Raw genomic sequence first — 14,001 nt, forward strand, 5'->3', positions numbered from 1 at the left:
TGTATAATTTAAGACAAAAATAGTTTGACACAAAAATATTTTAAGACAAAATTTTATATTTAAGAGAAAAACAACTTAAAACAAATATATTTTAAGATAATTTTAAATTTAAGACAAAAACAATTTATGATAAAAAATTTTTAAGACAAAACTTTATATTTAAGACAAAAACAGTTTGAGACAAAAATATTTTAAGACAACTTTATATTTAAGACAATGACAACTTAAGAAGAAACTCATTTAAGACAATTAACAATTAAGACAAAAACATATCAATTTAAGAAAATATTATCTAACAACTACAAAATTGACTCTGATAGTGCACCCTAAGTTTGTCAGCTCACAGGCTAGTACTGTATCACGCCTATACCAACATTGTTATTTCACTTTCCATTCATGTTATCTTATATAAAGACAATGACTTGTTGGGCTCTTCATTTTGTGGGGGTAGCCGACTCTGAAGAACGTGAAAACATTCCGTGGCAAGATTTCCCAGACATTAATTACTCTTTTGTCCCTTTGATCTCTATTGATACGATTAGAGACAACTTGTGTGTCGTTACATTCAACACTGCTACACGGAGGGGAATTTTAAGACAAAATAAACCTTTTGTCTTAAAATTTTCAATATGAGGCGCAAGTAAAAAAGGTAAAGGAATAGGGGTTCGTCTTTACGTTATTGATGGATTCTTCGGGAAGTAGAGCGATGGAGGTCGACAACAACTAATGGGATTTAGGGCGATCAAGGCTGACAATAGAGGTGTGCTTCATGAGAGGAGCAGTGGAGGCACTTTCAATGGACGTGGATAGGTAGTAACATAGTTGGAGTACTTTTCAGGGTCTCCATCAATTGTGTTTTAATATGTGTTTTTTGATTGTTTTATTTATTTTGAACGCTACTTATATCCATTGGTTGTTGTTATTAGCACATTGTTGTGCTGGATTGGAAACATGGTTTAGATTCACTTGAAGGATTGTTGAAAAATGCAGCAAGAAATTCTCAATTTGATTTTGTCTTACTTAAATTGAGAAAAATTGAATTTCCACATTAGCAGAAAACTTGGATGCAATTAACTTGTATGACATTGCTTGTGCCACCCATTTTATTCAATAAATTTGAGTTGGAGGAGTTAGAGTTCAGTTAAGCATGCGTGATTGCTAATTTGTAGCAATCAAAGTCAATTATCTCAAGTTGTTTTCAGTTAAACTAGTTCTAACTATTGGAGGAACTAGTGGAAGGTCAGTTGTGCAGTGGGACTTCAGTCAAACGCAGTGATCATCTATTTAACTGATCAATCAGCCTAAAATAGCTAATGCATGCAAACAATTCGAGTTCCCTAGCTATGGTGAGATTCCAAGGCGGTGTAACATTATTTGTAGACTAGTCTTGAGAGTACAGGCGTTGCATGCAGTCAAATGATCAACCTTAGGAATTGCGCAATCCATTTTGGAAAAATTCCTAAATAATAGGGGCCTAATTGCCCAAGGAAATAGGGGCTCAAGTAGAGGCAGAAATTAACAAAGTTTGGGTCTGAGCTTCTCAGTGAGCAGAGAGATAGGTTATTCACTTACAATTTGCGCACAATTGAGTAAAGCAATTGTAATACATCTATATTCATCAAATTGATGCAAGAAGGCATTGGAGTTTTTAGCATATTGCTTTCCCCAGGAAAAATATTGTGTGCATGTGTTTTATTTCTTATTGCATGTCTAAAATTTTTTATTCTAAATTGTGACTTAACTTCTGTAGAGTAGTAGAGTAGGTTTGTGTCTTGTGATTTTGAGAAACCTTCATGAGAAGTTGCAAATCTACACCATAAGTTATACATTGTATCACAGCAGGATTCACATTAGAGCAGGAATTTCGAATTTGTTTCTCAAGAGGTTTGAATTTGCAGTTCAGTGTAACAAGATCTCTTAAGAGATGAGAATACGACCTTTAATGAGCTGAGGCTAGAGTATGCCTTGGAAGGCAACTCTAATTTCATTGGATGGAAAGATTGCATGGAGGAGGTATTCAATGACAATGGATTGCTAGAATACATCAAGAGAGATGTTACAAAGCCAAAAAAATGTTATGCCCAAAACCTTGATCAATGGAAGAAAGATGTAGCCAAGGTGTTGAGAATAATATTAGAGGGAGTATGGGACCACATTGTCAGCAATCTCCATGGGAAAGAAAATCCTTATGCAATGTGGTAGGCATTGACAAATCTGTTCTAGAATAGTAGTGACCACATAAAGTTAGTGCTCAAGGATAAACATTGAAATATGGAGATGTAGAAGAATGACTTTATCCTACAATATCTAAGGAGGTTCACACAAGTTCGTGATGAACTTGTAGGAGTTGGTGTTACTGTTTCAAAGGATGACTTGGTAAGGATAGCCCTTCCAGGCCTTCCCAAGAGTTGGCATAGATATCAAGAATAAGTGAACAAGAGGGAGAAACTGTCAAATTGGGAACGCTTATGGTACGATTTGGTGCAAGAGGAAATAAGGTAGTATACCAGAGATGGGACCTCATCCAACGGCAAGGATGAAGAAAATTTTTCATTGGTTGGAAAAGGAAAGAAGGGAAAAGGGAAGAAATCTCAAACAAAACTAGAATCCAACCAAGGGGGAAATAATAAAGATTTGTCAAAAATTAAATGCTTCCATTGTCATGAATATGGGCACTATGCCACGAAGTTCCCACAGAAAAAGGAAAGCAAGAAGACCTTAGGAGGAGCAATGGGTGAAGCCCTGGCTTCATAGTTCGAGCTTGACTTTACCCTTATCACATGCATTTCCAACACAGTGATGGGGGGCATGTGGTACTTGGACTCAGGTGCATTGTTTCGCATGACAGGGTGTAGAGAGTTTTTCAGTGACCTGGAGGAGAAATATCTCCAGATGCACATCAAACTAGGGGATGATAGAAGGTACAACATGACCAATATTGGTATAGTCACCTGTCAGACGGAGTCAAGCTCCCCTCTCAGGCTCAAGGATGTCATGTTTTTTCTAGGGCTAAAGAAAAATATCATCTCTGTTGCAATTTTGGAAGACCGTGGTTATGATGTGATTGTCAATAAAGGAAAATAATTCCTGAGATACATAGCCATGGGACTAGTGAAGAAGGTCGTGGTTTGTGTGAAGAGTTTGTATAAGTTAGATGTGGAAGACTTTGTTGCATGAAGCACTAAGGAAGATAAAGTGTAGGGTCACGATGTAGGTGAACTTTACCACATAAGTCTAGGCCATTTGCATCATGGCACCTTGAATATTTTACAACAAATATCCACTGGTCTGGCTAAAGGATCACTTGAGAAAGAGGATGTATGAAAAGGATAATTCCATGATCGGACAAAAAAGCCCATGTAGACCAAGAAAGAATCCACTCTGATGTCTATGGACTTTTCTCGATAGCCTCCACTGCCAGACACAAATATTTTGTCATTTTTATTGATGACTTCTAACAGAAGTGTTGGATCTCTTCATGCGAAAGAAAGATGAGACATTCTCCAAATTCATAGAATTCAAGGTATTGGTCGAGAAAGAAACCAACAATAAGGTGAAGGATCTCAAGAGCGATAATGGAGGTGAGTACATGTCGAATTAATTTAAAAATATATGTGGGAAAGAAGGCATCCGATGAGAGTTGACAACACCCCACAACCCACATCAGAATGGGGTGGTTCAGAGAAAGAACCGTAGAATTTTGGGAGCAGCGAGGGTGATGTTGCATGGCCAAAGCCTACCTCTGCATTTGTGGGTTGAGGCATGCAATACAACAATCTATTTGTAGAACCGAAGCCCTCATCAGATTCTTGGCATGATTACCCTGGAGGCTTTCTCAAGAAAAAAGTTGGATGTGTCGCACTTCAATATTTTTGTAGCCTCCATTTACTGCCATGTCTCCAAAGAATCAAGGAAGTAGCTTCATTCGACCGTAGAATTGGGGGTATTTGTGGGTTACACAGAAAATCCCCACAACTAACATGTGTACTTACCTTCCCTCAGAATGATATTTGTGCAAAGGGATGTAAAATTTGATGAGGAGAAAGTGATGTGGTGCTCTCTTGAGAGGGAGCTTTAGGTCCCACCAAAATATGAGCTTTTAGCTCCAAAGGATGAACCTCGGGAAGTTGTAGAGCAGCCACAAATTGAGGAGCAGAGAGTGGAGACATTCACTCAAGCAAAACCATCCAAAGAAGGTAGAAAAAGAACTAAGGAAGTTGATAGACTTGTGCAAGATGCGAGGGAGAATGTGGGATATCCTTCAAATTTGCATGAGAAAAGGAGGTCACCTGAGAGGTAGACTAACTACATGGCTCTTATGAATGAGCTTATAGAGATCGAGCCATCCTATTTTGAGGAAGAAATAGAGAAACATGTATGGGTTGATGCAATGGTGGAGGAATATGAATCCATTGCAAAGAACTTTGTTTGGGAAAAGGTCCCAAGGCCATCATATAAATCAATAGCTGGTTCGAGATGGATCTTCAAGTTGAAAAAGTCAACAGACGGAAGCATATATAAGGCTAGATTTGTGGCCAAGGGGTACTCTCAAGTTGAGGGAATTGACTGTGAGGAGACCTTTCCTCTTGTAGAAAGGTACTCATCCATAAGATCAATTCTTTCTTTGGCTATACATATGGGGTGGAATATCCACCAAATGGGTGTAAAGACAACATTTCTCAATGGGGTTATTGAGGAGGAGGTGTACATAGAGTAACAAAAAGGCTTTGAGACATTTGATCAAGAGTCTCATGTGTGCAGACTCAAGCGAGTGTTGTACGATCTCGAACAAACACTTCGTGCTTAGTACACCAAGATCGATAGCTATCTCACCGATTTGGGCTTCACCATAAGTGAAGCGGATGAAAACCTCATCACGTCTTGATAGAAAGTAAATTTCTTATTATTGTCTTATATGTTGATCATTTTATTTTAACTAGTGATGAGTAGTTGATCATATCTTGCAAGGAGGACCTTGTAAGGGAATTTGAAATGAAGGACATGGGTCTCATGCACTACTTTCTTGGGTTGGAAGTATGACAAGGTGATGGGGAATTGTTTTTCTCTCAAGGCAAGTATGCAAATGAGATATTGCAAAGATTCTACATGGAGAGTTGTAAACCCATGGAGAAACCTCTAACGAACAATTAGAGGAAGGAGGACACCATTTCATGTGAAGAAGTGGATGTTACCATTTATCAGCAGCTAGTGGTTTCACTCACGTATCTTGTGAACACATGACCAGATATGTGCTATGCAATCAACCAGCTAATCCAAGCTATGGTTAGGTCAAACAAATTATTTTGGAAGGCAACTAAGCATGTTTTATGGTAACTCAGAGGCACTACCCAGTTTGGACTATGGTACAGACGAGCAGAGGGAGTGAAGTTACGTGGTTCACAAATGCAGATTGGGCACGAAGTCCATCAAACCAAAAGAGTACATCAAGTGGAATTTTCAGTGTTGGGTCCGTAGTTGGTTATTGGTATGACAAGAAGCAAAGATCTATGGTGCTCAGCTTGACAGAAGCATAATACATGGCTGCAAGTCAAGCAACATGTAGGGAAATATGGATGAGAAAAATACTACTTAGACTATTTGGTCAGATGATGAATCCAACTGTGATAATCAGAGTTGCATCAATCTCTATGAGAATCATGTATTTCACTAACAATCCAAGCATATGTATATATCCAGCATCACCATTTACAAGACTATGTGCAGATGATGTTGCGACACTCCATTCTGATAGAGGAACAAGATATTGACATTTTGACAAAAGATTTGTCAAGAGGGAAGTTTGAGTTCCATAGGTGCAAGATAGGGGTGGTTGATAATCCCTTTCTTGCAGAAAGGCAATCTTGAAAAATGTAACAAGAATTTCTCAATTTGATTTTTCCTTGATTAAATTGAGAAAATTTGAATTTCCACATCAACAGATAGCTTGGAGGCAGTTAACTTGTGTGACATGGCTTGGGTCGCCTAGTTTACTCAGTAAATTCGAGTTGGAGGAGTTAGAGTTCAGTTAAGCATGTATGGTTGCTAATTTGTAGCAATCAAAGTTAGTTGTATTAAATTGTTTTCAGTTACACTAGTTCCAACTGCTCGAGGAACTAGTGGAAGGCCAATTGTGTAGTGGGACTTCAGTCAAACTCAGTGATCATCCAATTAACTGATCAATAAACTAAAAATAGCTAGTCCATGGAGAATTTGATTTCCCCAGCTATGGTGGAGATTCCAAGGAAGTGTAACATAAATTGTATACTAGTCTTGAGTGTATAGGTGTTGCATGTAGTTAGATGATCAACCTTGGGAATTGTGCAATCCATTTTGTAAAAATTCCTAAATAATAGGGGCCTAATTTGTCAAGGAATTGTGCAAGGAAATATGAGCTCAATTAGCGGTAAAAATTTACTAAGTCTGGGTCAGAGCTTCTCATTGAGCAGAGAGATATGTTATTCACTTGTAGGTTGTGCTTAGTTGAGCAAAGAAATTGTAATACATCTCTATTCGTCATATTAATGCAAGCAGACATTGGGGTTTTTAGAATAATGCTTTCCCTAGGAAAAATATTGTGTGCATGTGTGTTATTTCTTATTGCATGTATGAAATTTTTGTTCTAAATTGTGAATTAACTTCCACGGAGAAATAGAGTAGGTTTTTGTCTTGTGACTTTGATTAAAATTTCATGAGTAGTTGCAAATCTACACCATAATTTCTACAAGGATGGTGGAGGCAAATTACAAAATATTCGTTGGTAGACAATATGCCTACTTCAAAATATCTATGACAACTTTTGCGAGAAGCAGACATTGAGCATAAAAGATTGGATTGTGGAAGAATTAATCACAAAATTCACAACGTCGGTAATTTTGGTTTCAGGTGTGGAGGTAGATGGATTAAATGTAATTTTGGCTACAAGTGTGTAGGTAGACAAGCCACGGTACTCCTTTGATTTTTGTCGATGATGTTACTATTTGGTAGATTATCTGTTCTGGAATGGAGACACATTTATTGTATTATTGACCTCTTTTGGTCGGTCTTTGGACTCCTTATGAATAATATTAAATCTCATATGATTTCTTCTTACCCAGATGATGCATTGCTGCTGGAGATTTATCATATTTTTGGTGTTATTTGCACTACATTGGATGCAGATTTTAAATATCTTAGATTTATGCTCCAACCTAATTGTTATGGAATTAAGGATTGAAGCTGACTTATAGAGAAAATCCACTGTAAACATTTATCATGGGCACACAGGTGGCTCTCCCTAAGAGGCAAGTTGACTCTAGTTTGAGCAGTCTTTCAGAGCATCTTTCTATACTAGCTTCATATTTTCACTCTGCCTAAGAATATCATTAAAAGTATCTTTTCGGATTCATTTTGACATGGGACAATTTGTGTCATAAAGGAAAGAGTGGGCCTAGTTGTTATTTACTATGTATGGAGGCAATGGATGACCCGACTAATCTATTTCTTTGATTCTCCTTAGAAAAATCAAATTGAATGGTGTATTTAAGATGTTGCATCGACAGGTGGATTAGAACTACTCTCTTGTGGTTGATTGTATTCGGGACTAGATTATTGAATATAAAACATTTGGACCACTTTCAATATACATTGGGGTTCGACCCAAAGAATGCATTACTGTCCCAAGCTCCTTTGTTGTGATACATCCACCTCCATCCTTGTCAAACAAGCTAAAAGCCTCCCTGAACTTAGACAAAACCTCCATTCCATATTCCTTTAGTAGATAAAACCCTTCTCTCATCTTCTGACCATGCTAATGTACCCTCCATCCCATATTTTCTCATGATCCCAATCTAAAACACCATTTCATTCAAGGATGGGGATTTTGATACGTACTCTAACCATATTTGTTAGATACTTTCCCCCTTTTATTGCTTATGGTTTCTTGAGTTGACCTCCTCTAAACATGCCCTACTCTCCTTAAATTATTTGGAAGGTAGCCTTTGGCTGCTAACCCCATTTTACCGAAGATCCTTGACACGTCCCTTGAAATTTTGATTCAGCCCCATGATCTGTTTTATGCTAGTGAGTCGAAATCTTTATATTGCTTTCCCACATCTTCCTTCAAGACCAACAACTGTACCACTAGTTCTAAGAATCTTGTGGTTACTATAACCACAATAAATGCATATTGTGTTGTAACATCATTTGGTTTTGATAAGTTAATCTATTAGTCAAAAATAAATTCAAAATGTTAAGATAGGATATGGATGCAAAAGAAAGAAAAATTAAAATGTTAGGACAATTTTGTATTTTATAGGCATATGTTAGAGCCTAGATTTGCCTCAGGCTGAAAAGACAAGGTTCTAGGTCCACACCAAACCACGCTCAGCCTCGTAGCTAGCCCTACGAGGACAGGAGAGGGCTCTCTCTGGGTCAATCTCAGCGAAAGATAATCAAATGGGGCTTGAGATGACTGATTTAACAACTAATCTTAGGCTAGGTATGAAGTGCAAGGATTTAATTTGAGTTTTGGGGGTTTTGTTGGAAAAAGGGAAAGGCAAATTTTGGGTCTGGGGATGAGGCCAGATTTTTGCAGAGTTCAGGTAGGGGCAAGATAGGCAGTAGTTTTGATGCTTTGGATTAAATGAATGGGTGGATCAGACTGGTGAGGAGCTAAGGAGGGCAAGAGGGTCTCAAGGGTCCTCCTCAAACAGATGAAAACATATAGAATTAAACAAATTTTAAAGGCAAAGCATAGCAGTCCAATGAATTCTACCTTAATCACTCATTTGTTTAATTGCAGAAGAAAAGAGAAGGGAAGATGATACACATAAACATCAATGAACTTACAAATACATAGAGAAAAACACCATCAAAACATAGAGCCACATGGATCCCAACAAGTGCTGCAAAACCGTGGTCTTTCCTTTGCCAAAATTGCAGAAATGAAATGTACAATAAAATGCCAAGCAATCCCAAGTATCCAACCCTGAAAATGACTGAGAAATTACATGATATAGACAAGCCTAACTCCTTCCCGTGCTTCTAGGGGTTGAGTTCATCATTCTAGGAGCTGTTTGAACCAATTCTAAACAAGGAACTGAAATGTAGGTAATCAAACAACTTGCCCCTATATGCTAGGAAACTGATTCATTCATTTAATTTTCACTTTTTAGTGAATGAATCCTCTAGAACAAGTAAAAATGTGCCAATATTACATCATGGTTATCAAATTACATCATGAAAGGTCAAGAGTAACATTAAAAAGCAAAACTGGGTGAATTTCTGAGCTGAACAGTGAAAAATAGGCAAAAATCCTCTATGCGCCGCACCTGATTCTCTGTGCATCGCACCACTTTGGAGCCGAATTTGAGTCACTTCCTGAAGTCCAAATTGAGCCCAAGATAGCTTATTGGAAATCCCTGCTTGTCTACTTTCCAACCCAAGTGGAATTTCTGGATTTGGTGTCCATTTGCACCTCCAAATGTCTAATTTCCCAAGACTGCTTCCTGTGTGTCAAAATAGGGGTAGTGAGGTCATTTTTTGAGTGTTTTTGGCCTCTTGAGGACTCAAAACCTGCCAAAATTTCTTGGCCATGCACCAACAACCATAATTTATCATGACAAATCCAGAAATGCAAAGTTTTTTGGATTTGGAGCCCTCTAGCAAAAGCGAGCGCCACGTGGCGCGGCGCATAGGGAGGCAAAACCTGTTTTTTAGTGTAAAAAATTTCAAAATGCCAAAAATTACTCCAAATTTCTTGAAATTTGGGCTGGACCTTCTCTATCAAATGTCATGCTGGGCTAAGAGTCTTCGGCCAATATCCGAAGACGATCATGCTCCTTTTGCCTCTTTTGCTTCCTTATTGCCTTCTTTAATTTTGCCTTTAGATTCCTTATTCGTGCCTTGCAAACCTTGTTTCGTGCCATGTAGTGGAAAGCCATGTGTCTCAGCAATGCTTTGTCCCTATCAGCCTTGTCCAGCAGTCCCTCTAAGTGGATGTTGACTCTTTCGAGCCAAGACTCACGATCAGCATTAATCTCTTGCTCCAATGAAGTGAATTCAATCCTCCTTCTTTGGACAGCTTGACGATTCTCCCTGATGTTTTGTAATTCCATAATCGCCTGCTGATCTTCAAGCTGCTTATTCCTTTGCTCCAAGTATTTTATATTCCACTTAGCCCTCTCTAGGTTGAGGGTCAAGGCTTTGATCTCTGTCTGCTGCTCCTGGATGATCTCTCTAAGGTTGGCACTTTGTGGGCCCATATCTGTGTCGTCATCCTGAATGAGAATGAAGTCGGTCTCTCGTTCACCTGAAGGCCCCTCATCCTGCATTGGCCTCTTGCCTTTTTCCTGTACCTGTGGTGCTGATGTCGGAAGTGAGGCCCCTTCCACACCCGGTGGAGATAACACTCGCTTAGCTGCCGCAAACAACTGCCTGGTACCCTTCTGATAAGTAATGAAAACCGGTATAGTAGCAGTGAGTGGATCATGGCCTTCATGTTGATGAGAAGGTCCTCCTGTCACATGCTCAGCCTCTGTAGATCCCTGTGAAGCTCTGAAAAAGTCACGGGAGATAAAATCATCCCAAGTGATGCCCTGTAATCCAAGCTGATGAACCACCACAATCTTGATGAGAGCAAAATGATAAACACTATTAAGTTGCTGCTGAGGGGTTTTGTGTTGCACAAGGGTGGTCATCCTCTCTATGTTCCGGCATATGAAATAAGGAATGTTCATCATCCATACCCGGGTGAAATGCATGAGCAACCTGATGTGATAAGCATATAAACGAGAGAACCGTCCCTCACAGCTGAAATACTTCATGATTAATTTAATTAGTGGAGCATATTCATCTTTAAGATATTGGAACGGAAACACTCTTTTGAGTTGCCTCAAGAAATCGAGTTTAATATATGGCTCATAATACTACCGGTCAATCTTCTTCCTCTTGTTCCATGGTTCTCCAATGTTTGGTATGCTGGTTGCCAATTAAATGGTTTCTGATGTTAGTGTAAAAGTGACACCAGCTAAGGTAGCTTGATCTCCATGTAAATGCAGCACAAATAGACGAGCCGCAACATAGCTGAGCGGCCCGAAAAGTTCCAACTGGGACTCCAAATGAAACTGAATGAGACACCTAAAATGAAATGCAATAAGAGAAATGATCTCTGACGGAGGGATGACCAGACCGACTCTAACAGCATCCATATCAATAAAATGATAGAATTTAGTTGCCCTAAAGAAAGAAGGCAAAATAAAAATAAAATGTTAGGGAAGCAAAAAGAAAAACAAAGGCTTCATTTTTTTTTTTTATAAAAATAAATGTAAAGGCTGCTAGTCTAAATGCGTCACATTAGAAAAATGTTAAATTTTGTTAATTTATGATTAATTCCTTAATCAAGATTAATTATTTGGTTATAAACTTTGGCATTTAAAATTATATTATAAAGCACATATTTGATTAGACCCAAGTCAAAAAACAACAAAAATTCTTGTCGGCTTTAAATAAGAAGAGTGCATGATTCAACGGTTGATCTACTCCCCGCCTGGATGAACAACAGGGAGAGATTTTGCACCCCCTTGATTGTTTCTTGTTAACATGACGGGGGGTCCGCAAAGCGTTTTCTATGGCGGACATCCCAAACTTACGTGTCGCCAACATATCACTCCACACACACCACCCCCCCCCCCAACAAACCACTCATGGTTTCCTACTGCCAATGGCTCTTTCACCCTGCCAAAGCCATTATCCCTCAACCAATCCTGAGCCACCACCTCACATACCCATTGCCTATTCGTCCCATTCGTTACCCCCTTACATGCTTATTGCCCTGCTGTCATGCCCGTTATATCCACCTGTTTTAGATCTGTTCCTATGCATTGAAAGCTACTACGTTATGAATAAAATCGTTATCCCTTCCCGCATGTTATAAATAAAACTAAACCTGCCTCTTCATCACTTTTCTCTGACTATTTTCAATTATTTGTAGGTTTATAGTTTTGCAGCACTTCTTTCTATCTACTCAATCTGTTACTAATAACCGCTCCTTCTCCTGTCTACCAGCATGGCTCCAAAAGAAAAAACTAAGAAGCAGAGTGTAGAGGAAAGTACTACTACTCTAACCCAGCTTGACCTTGACCATATTTTACTTGTGGATTCACTGTTCAAAATTCTAGAAGCCAAATGTGAGTTTGATTTCTATGAAATGCATTTGTGGCTCAAACAGAATTATCTCGACAAGCAAGATCCCATTAGGTTTCTGAAATCTCTGTTAACTTTCTTTAGTTTCTTGAAGACACATGAGTTCCCTAACCTTATTATCTGGTGTCAATCCAAGTATGATCCTGTGAAAAGAGTAGTCATGGCTTAGAATGAAGACATTCTAATAACCATTTATGCTGAAACCATAAATCAAATGCTCTTAATTCCTCAAGTTGACTCTTTAACTTAGTTTTCACCACCAACACTTATGGATCTGTACCATAAGTTAACTTTCCCACAGAGAGCACAAATTTTTGAAATAATTTTGCCTGAGGATGCAGAATTTCCCAAAAGAAATCCACCTTACTCATTTGCCATGTTTCCTGAAGCCTCCAGACATTACATTTCCTTGATTTCCTATTTATTATGATACCCTGATGACTAGTCTGTTGATGAGACTATCCATGGTTTCCTATCAATTTTTAATAAATATCAACAACCAACATTCATGTATAATTACAGCCAATTCTTGGCTGATAATATACATGAACAATTCATGAACTTCACTGTGCAGGGAGTGTTCAATTACATCTCTGTAATTTTCCACATGTTTCTTTTTCAGTAGGTTGATCTATTACCTATCAAACTCAGCAAGCATGATGAACAAGGAGTGAATCAATCAGTGATTCACTGGACATAAATAGTCAGAACAAATTCTACCACCTCTTCACTTCTAGAATTTGTTGGTGCATTCATACATCTAGTGGCACAGCTCCTTAACAGTCAGACATATCCCAATATTGGGGATGAAATTAAAAGGATTCTACACTTAAGTGAACAAACGAAAACTGGTGACTGGTATCTATAATAGAACTATACTGAGATAAGACTATATGTTTGTGATATTGCACCATATAATCTGCCCAAATATGTTCCTATGAGAATATTTTCTCTAGAATATATTAGGCAGATGATTCACATGGATGAGCTACATTTTGTGTTAGGTAAAAGGAAGTCTCAATTCAAGCTTAAAGCATAGATTGGATCATTTATTTGCAACACCAGATCAGCTGGTGTTGAGGCAGATACATTGTTGAGGAAGATGAATTTTCAGCCCAGTTTCACCTGGTCCTATGATCCTTTTGGAATCATTTCTGCTTTGAGAGTTAGTTTCAAGATGACTCCTTATAACCATACTCCAAGGCTAGAAATAGAAAAATTTATGAATCAAGAAACATGGGTTGATGGGACTCTTCAAGAGGAAGATGAGGAGGTCGTGTCTACCCCCACTAAATATACTCCAGTTGCTCAGAGAAAGCAACGGAAAAGGCTGAGAGAGGAAAATTCATCTACTGAAGATATTCTGAAAGGATTCATTTTTCAAGAAAATAAGCCTAAGGTTAGCTTGGTCAGATTAGCAGAAGAGACTCCACCAGTGATCATTGATCTTGGAGATCCAAAAGTGTCTAAATCAGCAGGAGTTAGTGCTTCAACCACTCCTCCCACAATTAGTGCTTCAAATACTCCTCCTACAACTTCATCTTCTAGAGAGCTTCTAGAAATTATTCAGTCCACAGGAGCTAGCTCTTCGGATGATCAAAATATATTCTCAAGGTTCCTAGAAATTAAGAAGAAAAATGAGACTTTTAAGTCCAATGTGTACAACCAGTTCTGGAAACAAACTTCAACCTCCCAACATAGGCTTCTTTCTGATTTTGACAGTGAGAAAGGCAGAATGCAAATGGCTTTTTTACAAGCTCAGATTCCATTTCCTAAATCACCATCAGATTACAAAAAGACCATGTTTTCATTTGATACCAG

Source organism: Pinus tabuliformis, chromosome 1_1 (assembly GCF_031772625.1).
Source record: "Pinus tabuliformis cultivar Carrire ecotype Pingquan chromosome 1_1, CPIR1, whole genome shotgun sequence".
NCBI classification, from domain to species: Eukaryota; Viridiplantae; Streptophyta; class Pinopsida; order Pinales; family Pinaceae; genus Pinus; species Pinus tabuliformis.